This window comes from Papio anubis, chromosome 2, assembly GCF_008728515.1.
Source record: "Papio anubis isolate 15944 chromosome 2, Panubis1.0, whole genome shotgun sequence".
Classification (NCBI taxonomy): domain Eukaryota; kingdom Metazoa; phylum Chordata; class Mammalia; order Primates; family Cercopithecidae; genus Papio; species Papio anubis.
In genome coordinates, this window is record NC_044977.1 from 130552142 (window position 1) to 130564920 (window position 12779).

At 47.8% G+C, this 12779-nt stretch overlaps 1 protein-coding gene and 1 long non-coding RNA gene across 8 annotated transcripts in view; both read right to left on the minus strand.

Annotated features, from left to right (window-relative positions):
- The window catches only part of NMD3 (NMD3 ribosome export adaptor), a 182379-nt gene that overhangs the window by 57830 nt on the left and 111770 nt on the right, over window positions 1-12779 (minus strand). The window lies entirely within an intron of this gene.
- LOC108584645 overlaps window positions 656-12779 on the minus strand; it is a 54389-nt gene continuing 42265 nt past the window's right edge. Inside the window, exon 3 of the long non-coding RNA XR_001899977.3 lies at window positions 656-1642. This is a non-coding gene — a long non-coding RNA (uncharacterized LOC108584645). The remainder of the gene's footprint in view (window positions 1643-12779) is intronic.

Sequence of the window (12779 nt, forward strand, 5' to 3'; positions counted from 1 at the left end):
TCAGGAGGCTGAGGTCTGAGGATGGCTTGAGCCAAGGAGGCAGGGGTTGCAGTGAACTGAGATTGCACCACTGCACTCTGGCCTGGGTGACAAAGCCAGACCCTGTCTCAAAAAAAAAAAAAAAAAAAAAAAAAAAAACCTGTCAATCTATGAACCCAGAAAATCTGGGACAGATCTCAGTTAATTTAGAAAGTTTATTTTGCCAAGGTTGAGGATATGCCCGTGACACAGCCTCAGGAAGTCCTGACAACATGTACCCAAGGTGCTTGGCCACAGCTTAGTTTTATACATTTTGGGGAGACATGAGACATCAATCAACATATGTAAGAAGTACACTGGTTCGGTCTGGAAAGGTGGGACAACTTGAAGCAACGCCAGGAAGACTTGAAGCAGAGAGGAAGTTTCCAGGTTACAGATAGGTGAGGCACAAATGGTTGCATTCTTTTGAGTTTCTGATTCACCTTTCCAAAGGAGGCAATCAGATATGCCTCTGTGTCAGCGAGCAGAGGGGTGAGTTTGAATAGAATGGGAGGCAGGTTGGCCCTAAGCAGTTCCCAGCTTGACTTTTCCCTTTAGCTTAGTGATTTGGGGACTCCAAGATTTATTTTCCTTTCATACATCCATCCGTTCATCCTATATAGAAAAAAAATTTTTTTAATACAAAAAAAGACAAGGAAATGTTCCATATTAAAGGAGACTAAAGAGACATGGCAACAAAATATAATACCTAATCCTAGACTGGAGCCTGTGCTAGACACAGGAAAAAATGCTATAAAATACATTATGGGGTCAACTGACAAAATTGGAATATGGATGGTAGATTAAGAAAAAGTATTATACTAATGTTAAGTCTACTAAAGTTGATAACTGAACTATGGGCACATAAGTGATATACCCTTCTTCTTAGAAAATGGACTGAAATTTTAGGGTAAATGTCGTAGGAAAAAAATGGTTCAGAAAAATATGTATATTCTTTCTTTGTATATCTAACTATATCTATGAAGAGATGAAGGGATTAAAACTCACTAGTATAAAAATTACTTTAAATGGAAAACATTTGAGTTGCTGTAGATGCAGAAAAAAAGCTTCCCTGAACTTCTCTTAGCTCACTAAAGCAGAGCCTCCCGAAAATACAACTTCCATTTAACTTCCTGTGAGGGCTTCCTGTTTGGAAGAAGACTGACTCTTTGGGGAGGTACAAATTCAGCTACCATACATCTCCCTCTAGGGGAGTTTCCAACCAGGAAAGAGACTGTCTATTCGTATCAGGATGAAAAAAACCTGATAGAACTTTCGATACTTTCCCACTGAAGCCCTAAACACCCCCACTTTTTCTTAAGTAAACTGATATAAAGGCTGTTACTCCTAACTGTTCACCAAGGTGCTCCCTACTGTGTGCTTCCATCCTTGTGAACAAACCTTGTCTTTTATCCTGTCAGTTGATTCGCACGCCCCCAACCATTCCAAGTTAAGCTGTAAGTGTGTTGGGGTGGGGAGATGACTACATTTCTCCTTGTCTTCTCTGACTCCAAATTTTTGCTTCTGATGAACCATTTACATGTAAAGATGTCCTCCTGTTGATGCTGTCTCTGTTCTCCAGAGCACTTTCTCACATAGGTCAAATCTCCTTCTTGACTTCCTTCTAAAGTATAAAATAAATAATTTGCACGTTTTGGGAAAATAAAATTCCTACTAACAAAGAAAGACTTCTTCACATTAATGTAGAAAGAAGGAAACAGATTTATTACTGAATAAGCACAACAGAGTACATGTGTACTGGCTGCCTGTGAGTCACTATGAAGTCAGGATGATTTTTTTTTTTTTTTTTTAGAGAGAGGATCTTGCTCTATTTTCCAGGCAGGAGTGCAGTGGCATGATCATAGCTCATTGTAACCTCAAACTCCTGGATTCAAGTGATACTCCTGAAAGGAGCTGGGCACATTCCTCAGCCCCGGGCTAAAAACTCCCTGAGCCCAGTACAAACACATCCCATCCTCCCATCCCACCACATATCGCCATATATCTCTCAAACTCCCTGAGCCCAGTACAAACACCACCTGGAAAGTCTCCGATAAGGAGACAGCCATTCAAGGTTTTACTGAAAGCACGGGAACCAAAAGAATTCCTTTGTTCCCCTGTAACTCTCGGGCTATAAAAAGCAAACGCTTGCATTGTTCGGGGCCCTCTTGTATGCTGTGGTATGGAGGGACCAGGTTCGAACTTGTAGTAAAGATCCTTGCTGCTTGGCTTTGACTCTGGTCTCTGGTGGTCTTCTTTGGGGAACAAACAGTCTGGGCATAACATCTGGGGGCCCGTCCGGGATTCCCCAAGCCCACCAGACCCCTGGTCAACGGATCTGCTAGGATCGATCTACTGATAGGTGAGCTGGCTCGTCTCCGTTTGTCTGTCTGTGTCTGTGTGTCTGTTCTGAATCTGAATCTGTGACTCACGAGGTCTGAAACTGGAGCTGGCACAGTCTTGGCGGACACGCTATAGGACGGCCAGTGGAGACCGGTGGGAGATGTCCCCTGGCTCTCCTCTGATCTAAATTGCGATCTGAGCTGCCCCGGTTCCTGGGGCAGCAGCTGTCTTTGATCTGGGCCGCCCTAGTGCTATCGCGACCCAGGCAGCTAACTCTGACCCAGGCTTCCGGTGCACGATTGTGATCCGAACTGCCTCGGTTCCCAGGGCAGCAGCTGTCTTTGATCTGGGCCGCCCCAGCGCTATCGCGACCCAGGCAGCTAACTCTGACCCGGGCTTCTGGTGCGCGCTCGTGATCCGAACTGCCCCGGTTCCCGGGCTTCCGGCTTCCGGTGCATGCTCGCGATCTGAACTGCCCCGGTTCCCGGGCTTCCGGCTTCCGGTGCACGCTCGCGATCTGAACTGCCCCGGTTCCTGGGCTTCCGGAGCGCGCCTGTGACTAGATATCATTAATAAGTCAGATCAGATTTCCTTTACAGGGATTCTAACCCACATTCCTTTGCAGGAAGAGACTACAAATCATTACAGGATGGGTAATACCCAGAGCACTCCTCTATCTCTCCTTACAAGTAATTTCAAAGAAGTTAGAGCAAGGGGCCATGATCTTGGTATGGAAATCAGGAAAGGAAAGCTAATTACTCTGTGTTGCTCTGAATGGCCTGCCTTTGATGTGGGGTGGCCACCCGAAGGGACCTTCCAACTTGCTGTCATCACTAGGGTAAAGTCCAAGATTTTCCTACCTGGGCATGCGGGCCACTTAAATCATATCCCATATATCCTCATATGGCAGGACCTTGTTGAGAACCCGCCTCCTTGGCTGTCCCCTTTCCAATTAGCCTCTGAACCCTCTAAGGCACTGGTTGCTCGACCACTAAAATCCAAGCAACCAACTGCCCCCCCCATCCTGTTCTACCTGACAGCGGGGACCCACTGTTCACAGAACCCCCTCCGTACCCCTCCGGGCCCCAGGCCCCAGCCCCCCGGGCTGAGCCGCGGGAGGGAGCAGGCGGATGGGAGGCGGCCGACGCACCTGGACCCACCCCCCAGGCTGAGCCGTGGGAGGGAGCAGGCGGACGGGAGGCAGCCGGCACACATGGGTCTGCTGAAAGGGAAAGTAACTTTGAAGGGCCGGCGGGGCGGACGCGAGGGCGCACTTCGCGGACTAGCCCCCCCCCAGCCACCTGACTCCACGGTGGCTTTACCCCTTCGGGAGATAGGACCCCCAGATGACACAGGAATCCCCAGGCTCCAGTACTGGCCATTCTCCACCAGTGATCTGTATAACTGGAAGACTCAGAGTGCTTGGTTTTCAGACAACCCCAAAGATTTACTGACTTTACTGGATAGTGTCATGTTCACCCACCAGCCCACTTGGGATGATTGTCAGCAGCTCCTCCGAATCTTGTTCACCACGGAAGAGCGAGAGAGAGTACAGGTAGAAGCTAGAAAGCTGGTCCCGGGGGACGACGGTCAACCGACTGCCAACCCCGACCTCATAAACATGACCTTTCCTCCGACCAGGCTGGTGTGGGACTACAACACGGCAGAAGGTAGGGGACGGCTACACCTTTATCGCCAGACTCTAATGGCAGGTCTCCGGGCAGCTGCTTGCAAGCCCACTAATTTGGCGAAAGTATATTCTATTCTACAGGGAAAGACAGAGAGCCCAGCTACCTACTTAGAAAGATTAATGGAAGCTTTTAGACAGTACACCCCCATAGATCCAGAGACTCCAGGAAGTCAGGCAGCTGTTGTAATGTCTTTCATAAATCAGGCAGCCCCAGATATTAAAAGAAAACTCCAGAAATTAGAAGACTTGGAAGGAAAGCGGATTCAGGACCTCCTTCAGATAGCCCAGCAGGTTTACAATAACAGAGATACTCCAGAAGAAAGGCAATTTAAGGCCACTGAAAAAATGACCAAGGTCCTGGCAGCAGTGGTACAGAAAGAGCATCTACAGCCAGAGTACACCCAACCTAGGCGGCTCCCCAGGCATGATAATCTGAAAAAAGACCAATGTGCCTACTGCAAGGAGGCTGGCCACTGGGTAAGAGACTGCCCCAAAAAGAAACAACGAGGACAGGGACCCCCTAGGTCTACACCCGTACTAGTCACTCAAGATGAAGACTAGGGAAGACGGGGTTCGGATCCCCTCCCCGAACCTAGGGTAACTTTGCAAGTGGAGGGGTCCCCGGTCCAGTTCTTGGTCGATACGGGAGCACAGCACTCAGTCTTAGTTAAAACTAATGGGAAATTATCCTCCAAGTCCTCATGGGTACAAGGGTCCACAGGAGTTAAGAAATACCCATGGACAACACAAAGAACAGTAAACCTCGGAGCCAAGAATGTAACCCATTCTTTCCTGGTCATCCCTGAGAGCCCCTGTCCCCTATTGGGGAGAGACCTGCTAACTAAAATGGGAGCACAGATCCATTTCCTCCCTGAGGGGCCCGTCGTGACCAACTCCCACAATCAACCCGTGTCCGTCCTGACTATAACCCTAGAAGATGAGTACTGGCTCCACCAGGAGCAAGCGGCCCCTGACCAGGACATAGCAACCTGGCTCCAGCAATATCCAGAAGCTTGGGCGGAAATGGGGGGCTTAGGTCTAGCAAAACACCGTCCTGCCTTATTTGTTGAACTTAAGCCTGGGACAGACCCCGGGCGGGTACGCCAATACCCGATGCCCCTAGAGGCCAAGAAAGGAATTGCCCCGCATATCCGCCGGCTCCTTGACCAAGGGGTCCTTCGCCCATGTCACTCACCCTGGAATACTCCATTGTTGCCAGTACGAAAACCTAATAGTGGAGAATACAGACCTGTACAAGACTTAAGAGAAATCAATAAGAGGGTTGTGGACATACATCCAACTGTGCCTAACCCGTATACCTTCCTGAGTACCCTAAACCCTAAACATCAATGGTACACTGTTTTAGATTTGAAAGATGCTTTCTTCAGTTTGCCTTTAGCCCCTCAGAGCCAAAAGCTCTTCGCCTTCGAGTGGAATGACCCTGATAGGGGCATAAGTGGCCAACTGACATGGACCAGACTGCCGCAAGGATTCAAAAACTCTCCTACCCTGTTCGATGAGGCCCTCCATGAAGACCTGGGTGAGTACCGATGCAAACACCCTGAAATAACCTTACTACAGTATGTTGATGACCTCCTGATTGCTGCTGAGACCCAAGAAGCTTGCATCCAAGGGACCAAGGGTCTCTTACAAGCTCTGGGAAATCTAGGCTACCGAGCCTCGGCAAAGAAAGCTCAAATCTGTAAGCCAGAGGTAACATATCTAGGGTACCTGCTTAAAGAAGGGCAGCGCTGGTTAACAGACGCCCGGAAACAAACTGTTCTGCAGATCCCCAGGCCACAATCCACCCGACAAGTGAGGGAATTCCTGGGGTCAGCGGGGTTTTGCAGACTATGGATACTTGGGTTTGCAGAACTGGCTAAACCCTTGTATCAGGCAACACCGGGGCAGCAGCCATTTAGGTGGACAGACGAAGCCGAGTCGGCTTTCCAACAGATTAAAACCGCCCTACTCTCCGCACCTGCACTGGGACTACCTGATATTACCAAGCCCTTCCACTTATACGTAGATGAGAATAAGGGTGTCGCCAAGGCGGTAATAACTCAGAACTTAGGCCCCTGGCGGAGGCCAGTTGCCTACCTGTCAAAGAAGTTAGACCCAGTGGCTGCCGGGTGGCCCCCTTGTCTCCGAATGATTGCAGCCACGGCTCTGATGGTGCAAGATGCTGACAAACTTGTCATGGGGCAAGAATTGCGGGTCGTTACTCCACATGCCATCGAAGGTGTACTCAAACAGCCACCTAATCGATGGATGAGTAACGCCCAGCTCACACACTACCAAGGACTACTACTAAATCCTCTCAGGATAACTTTCCTGCCCCCAACGACCTTAAACCCTGCCTCGCTGCTGCCCAACCCGGACCTGGACGCCCCACTCCACGACTGCACTGAGATACTAGCTCAGGTGCACGGAGTTCGAGAAGACCTGCAGGACCGCCCACTTCCTGATGCCGACCTCATCTGGTTCACTGATGGGAGCAGCTTCATGCATCAGGGCCAGAGGTACGCTGGAGCGGCAGTGACTTCAGAGACTGAGGTAATCTGGGTGGAACCCCTGCCCCCGGGAACATCGGCCCAGAAGGCCGAACTGATAGCGCTCACCCAAGCTCTTACCTTAGGGGTGGGGAAAAAGCTGACGGTATATACAGACAGCCGATATGCTTTTGCAACGGCGCATATACATGGGGCCATTTACAGGGAGCGAGGGTTACTGACGGCTGAAGGAAAAGAGATAAAAAACAAGCAAGAAATCCTAGCCCTGCTAACAGACCTATGGAGGCCAGAAAAGTTAGCCATTGTGCATTGCCCAGGGCATCAGAAACTAACTACTCCAACTGCTCAAGGCAACTTTCTGGCACACCAAACTGCAAGAAAGGTGGCGAAGGCTCCCAGCCAACTCCTTGCACTCCAGCTCCCTGACCCGGGCCCCCAGGACTTGCCATATTTCCCTGATTATTCAGAACAAGATCTCCAGTGGATTGACAAGCTTCCCCTGAAACAGATCCAGAATGGGTGGTGGACTGATACTAATGACCAAACCATCCTACCAGAAAAATTAGGACAACAAGTGTTAGAACACATCCACCGAACCACCCACCTGGGTGCTTGGAGGATGATAGACCTGATCAGACGCTCTAAGCTCAAATTCAGACATACAGCTGAGACGGCCAGCAACATTGTGACCAGTTGCAAAGTCTGCCAGCTTAACAACGCCTACCCCCAATCCCAGGCTGCAACGGGAACAAGGCTCAGGGGAACCAGGCCCGGTATCTACTGGGAAGTAGATTTTACTGAGATAAAGCCAGGAAAATACGGGTATCAGTACTTACTTGTCTTTGTAGATACTTTTTCAGGGTGGACCGAAGCATTCCCCACCAAAAAGGAAACTGCTCAGGTTGTAGCAAAGAAAATCCTGGAAGATATCCTCCCCAGGTATGGCTTCCCCGTCCAGATAGGGTCAGATAATGGGCCGGCCTTCGTCGCTAAGGTAAGTCAGGATTTGGTCTCCATCCTTGGGGCAAATTGGAAACTACATTGCGCTTACAGGCCCCAGAGTTCAGGACAGGTAGAAAAAACGAATCGGACCTTAAAAGAGACCTTAACTAAATTAACTATGGAGACTGGCGCTAATTGGGTGGTCCTTCTCCCCTACGCTCTGTTCCGGGCCCGTAATACCCCTTAGAGACTGGGCCTTACCCCTTATGAAATCATGTATGGTAGACCCCCACCCCTAGTTCCCAGCCTAAAAGATGATCTGCTCAAGTCTGAAACAGAAAATGTCTCTGAATTCTTATTTTCCCTACAAGCCTTGCAGAAAATTCATCAAGAAATCTGGCCCAAGCTGAAGGAACTATATGAGACCGGTCCCCCGCCGACACCCCATCCGTACCAGCCGGGAGACTGGGTCCTGGTCAAGCGACACTGACAAGAGACCCTAGAACCCAGGTGGAAAGGACCACTCCAGGTACTCCTAACCACACCCACCGCCCTAAAGGTAGAAGGCATCGCGTCGTGGATCCACTACACCCACGTCAAGCCGGTGGACCCAACCTCCGACCTCCTGGGACCAATCACGGCGGCGGCTGAAACACCGGACATGTGGACTGTGGACAGAGCTAGGAACAACCCCTTAAAACTCACCCTGCGCCGGCAGCATAGCTCACTGCAAACATGCAGTTAGGTAGTCTAACCCTAACGTTAGTCACCCTAGTGGCCGCTGGAGAAATCACAAAACCAGCTCTTAATCCCTTTGTCTGGAGATTCTGGCTTTATGAAAACCGAACCCACCCTGGGCCACCTCATAAGCCCGGGAAATTATTGGCCAGTGCTGATTGCCCCTCCTCAGGGTGCAACAGCCCAATTCTACTAAATTTTACTGGTTTTCAAATAGCCAAACCTGTGACACCAATAATATGCTTTGAGTTTGATCAGACTAAATACAATTGTAAACACTATTGGTGGCACCAAAATGCCGGCTGTCCTTATAACTATTGTAACATCCATAGACCCCATTATTGGGGAGAGAAAAAACAGTTAGACCCTAAGTGGCCCTTCCATCGTAGACGGGATAGAGACTTTTCATATACATGGATAGTTAGAGACCCCTGGAACTCCCGCTGGACCACGCCTCGACATGGGGCTGTATACTACTCCCCCTCCTCCACATGGCCTAGCAGTCACCTCTATCTGTGGCGAGGCCTAGTGCAAGTACTGCCCCTGGTCCACGGGAATATCCAATGACAGGAAAACAGACTAACACAAGACTTACATCCTTTCTCCTGGTTAAATTATTACAAGAAGGACTAGAACTTGCTAACCTTACAGGACTTCACAGCCTGTCTGGCTGCTTTCTGTGTGCCACTCTAGGGCGTCCACCGCTAACCGCTGTCCCTCTGCCATGGGGATCCTCTACCTCTGCCCAAGCTAACAACCTCCGAAACCTCTCATATGCTCCTATCCTAAACGTGCCCTTATACCTAAACCCCAGTCAGGAGAAGTTTCCCTACTGTTTCTCAGGAACCAATTCCAGCCTCTACAGCATCACTGCAATGCCCCCTAATATCACCCTAAAGGCTCCGCCGGGCATATTCTTCTGGTGTAATGGAACATTATCTAAGAACCTACCTAGTCCCTCTGTTACCAACCTACTGTGTCTTCCTGTCACATTAGTTCCCCGGTTGACTCTACTAACTGCTGGCGAGTTCCTAGGGTACACCGGTAACTGGACTAGTACTGCTATTCTCCCAGTCCCTAGACTGAGACCTGCACGAGCCATATTTCTCCCCCTCATTGCGGGAATCTCCCTCACCGCATCCCTCATGGTGGCCGGACTGGCGGGGGGAGCCCTAGGTCACACCCTCATAGAAAGCAACAAGTTGTACCAACAATTTGCCGTTGCTATGGAGGAGTCGGCTGAGTCCCTTGCCTCCCTTTAGCGGCAGCTCACGTCCCTAGCTCAGGTAACCTTGCAGAACCGGAGGGCCCTAGACCTACTCACTGCAGAAAAAGGTGGTACATGTATGTTTCTGAAAGAAGACTGTTGTTTCTACATAAATGAATCAGGGCTTGTAGAGGACCGGGTCCAACAGTTACGCAAGTTAAGCACTGAAGTAAAAACACGGCAGTTTGCTTCAGCTGCAGACCAATGGTGGAATTCCTCTATGTTTTCTCTGTTAGCCCCCTTCCTTGGACCCCTGCTAAGTCTACTATTTCTGCTTACCGTAGGACCTTGTGTTGTTAACAGAATTTTACAATTTGTTAGGGAGAGATTTGACACCGTACAACTCATGGTCCTCAGAGCCCAATACCAACCTGTAAATGCTGAAACAGAATCAGACTTATAAGACCCAAGATTGGCTCTAGAGATGCCTGAAAAGAAGGGGGGAATGAAAGGAGCTGGGCACATTCCTCAGCCCCGGGCTAAAAACTCCCTGAGCCCAGTACAAACACATCCCATCCTCCCATCCCACCACATATCGCCATATATCTCTCAAACTCCCTGAGCCCAGTACAAACACCACCTGGAAAGTCTCCGATAAGAAGACAGCTGTTCAAGGTTTTACTGAAAGCACGGGAACCAAAAGAATTCCTTTGTTCCCCTGTAACTCTCGGGCTATAAAAAGCAAACGCTTGCATTGTTCGGGGCCCTCTTGTATGCTGTGGTATGGAGGGACCAGGTTCAAACTTGTAGTAAAGATCCTTGCCGCTTGGCTTTGACTCTGGTCTCTGGTGGTCTTCTTTGGGGAACAAACAGTCTAGGCATAACACTCCTGCCTCAGCCACCTGAGTATCTAGGACTACAGGTGCACTCCACCGTGCCTAATTTTTTTATTTTTTATTTATTTATTTTTTTAGAGACGAGGTCTATGTTGCCCAACTCTTGAACTCCTGACCTCAAAAATCATGCTCGGCCTCCCAAAGCTCTCATGATGAAATTCCACACAATTAATTCTGTAAAGCAGAAGAAAAAATAATAAAATGTCTCTTACCTTCTTGGGAGACAACTAGTTATATCTCAAGATAGGCTTTTAGGTTAAGTCCAGGGGTGTGTGTTCACATTTCAAGGGCTGGTGAGGCCTAGACTTTGGAGACTTCTCTCTGCTTAGTAAAACAAGAAATGTGGGTTCTCTAGCCAGTGGGGAGATTTATCCATGTTCAAAGAGTTACAATAAAAACTCGGGTCCATTCTATTTCCAGGAGACCCTTTGAGAAGAGAAGGGGGAGGTGACGGACCTCTTACCCTTTACAAACATCAGGCACAGCAGCAGTTTTCTGACTTTTGGGATGATGTGTATGAAGGCCAGGATACATGGGAGCATCACATGGCAAACAACTGAAAGTTGAACTTCAAATATCCTTGTGATTAAAGTCCTTTGGCCACCCTACTGACTGGAATTTCCCACTGGGCACCTCTCTCCCAGCAGGCTCTGGCCTCCTGCCATAGTTTCTTACTCCCTTCAAATTCACACTCCGTGCTTCTCCCCTTTGGACACTTTTCTCCCCTAGACCCCCAACAAACTAAATTTTCCTTATTTTATGATGCAGAACAAGTAAGTTTTCCATCCACTACCAGGCTCTGGTGCATCAAAGACATTTCCACTCTCCAGAAGCTTAAATGCTGGCCTTCTACAATTACAGGCTTTGGCTCCAGAGTCCTGACTATCTGCAGAGAAAAACGAGCAGGGGCTTTGAAATTTCAGTTTTTTCCCTTCTTCTTTCCCCATCAGTCTTTGAGGGGAAGGAAGACAGAAGTGGAGACATATTGCTGATGTGAATTATGACATCCTTCCCCTCCACACCCTTGTTAGAAAACAAATGACTACACTCAGCTTGGGGCTTATTATGTTTTCCTGATGTTTTAAAATTTCTTTTTCCTAAGATATCTATTTTTATTCACATTTTATCTAAAAATTGAAATGCAATCATTCCTCGGCCTTTTGGCTAAGATCAAGCATAGTAAAAATTGAAATGCATCTTACATTTAGCATCAAATGAAGAAATACCACTTTTACAGAATAAATTAGCAAAGGCTTTTGGTTTTGAATGACCAGACAAGTGAAAAATATGTTGTTATTAATAGTAGCTAGCTGAGTAGCAAGTTGGCATTGATAAACACATTTAAGGTTAAATTTTAACCTAATGACAATCCTAATTTTCTTAAATTATCTTCAAAAATTGTGCACCCAAAGAATACAGATAGAGCTGCAGAAAACAAGTATATACTACATAGGGTAAATATTAGCCACTAAATGGATGACCACATATGGATAAAGCTGTCTTTCTTATTGTCCCTAATACTAGCACAAAATAACTGCCTGTCACATACCAGAAAATGCTATCAAACGGCTGAAGGAATGATTGGATTTTTTGCAATAGGTCATAGAACTTTCAAGGCCAGGAGAGGTATGACTCATTCACACTTCATGAAGGACTATCACCAGATGCTGACCATCAGTCTATCAAAGACTTTTTCTGACTTTTAGGAGAAACTATTGATCTTCCTTCAAAATGGAATACAGTTCAGTAACACAGCAAAATCTGTAAGTTTAACCAAATAAGAAATATAGTTGCCGGCTGCAGTGGCTCATGCCTGTAATCCCAGCACTATGGGAGGCTGGGGCAGGTGGATCACGAGGTCAGGAGTTTGAGAACAGCCTGACCAACGTGGTGAAGCCCCGTGTTTACTAAAAATACAAAAATTATCCAAGCCTGGTGGTGGGAGCCTGTAATCCCAGCTACTTAGGAGGCTGAAGCAGGAGAATCACTTGAACCCAGGAGGCGGAGGTTGCAGTGAGCCAAGAAGACACCATTGCATGCCAGCCTGAGTGACAGAGGTTTTTTACCATCTCAAAAAATAAATAAATAAATAAATAAATAAGAAATGCAGTCGAAATCCCGAATTCCCTTGATGAGCTTCAAAATAAAACTGTCTGCAACTGTCTGCCTGAAGGTTGTTAAAGATATCATGATCAGGAGCCATGTTCTGGACATCACCATGTCTCCATGATGATCTTCAAGGGCAAACTTCATATTCAGAATGTGAGAAAGTTCTGGACTTAGATTTCAATTGCAATACTGAAGAGAAGAGTTAATTATGTAGCTTGCACTGTACTAGTTTGCTAGGGCTGCTATAACATGAGATCAAAGACTGGATGTCTTAAGCAACTAAAATGTATTTTTTTCAGAATTCTGGAGTCCAGAGGTCCAAG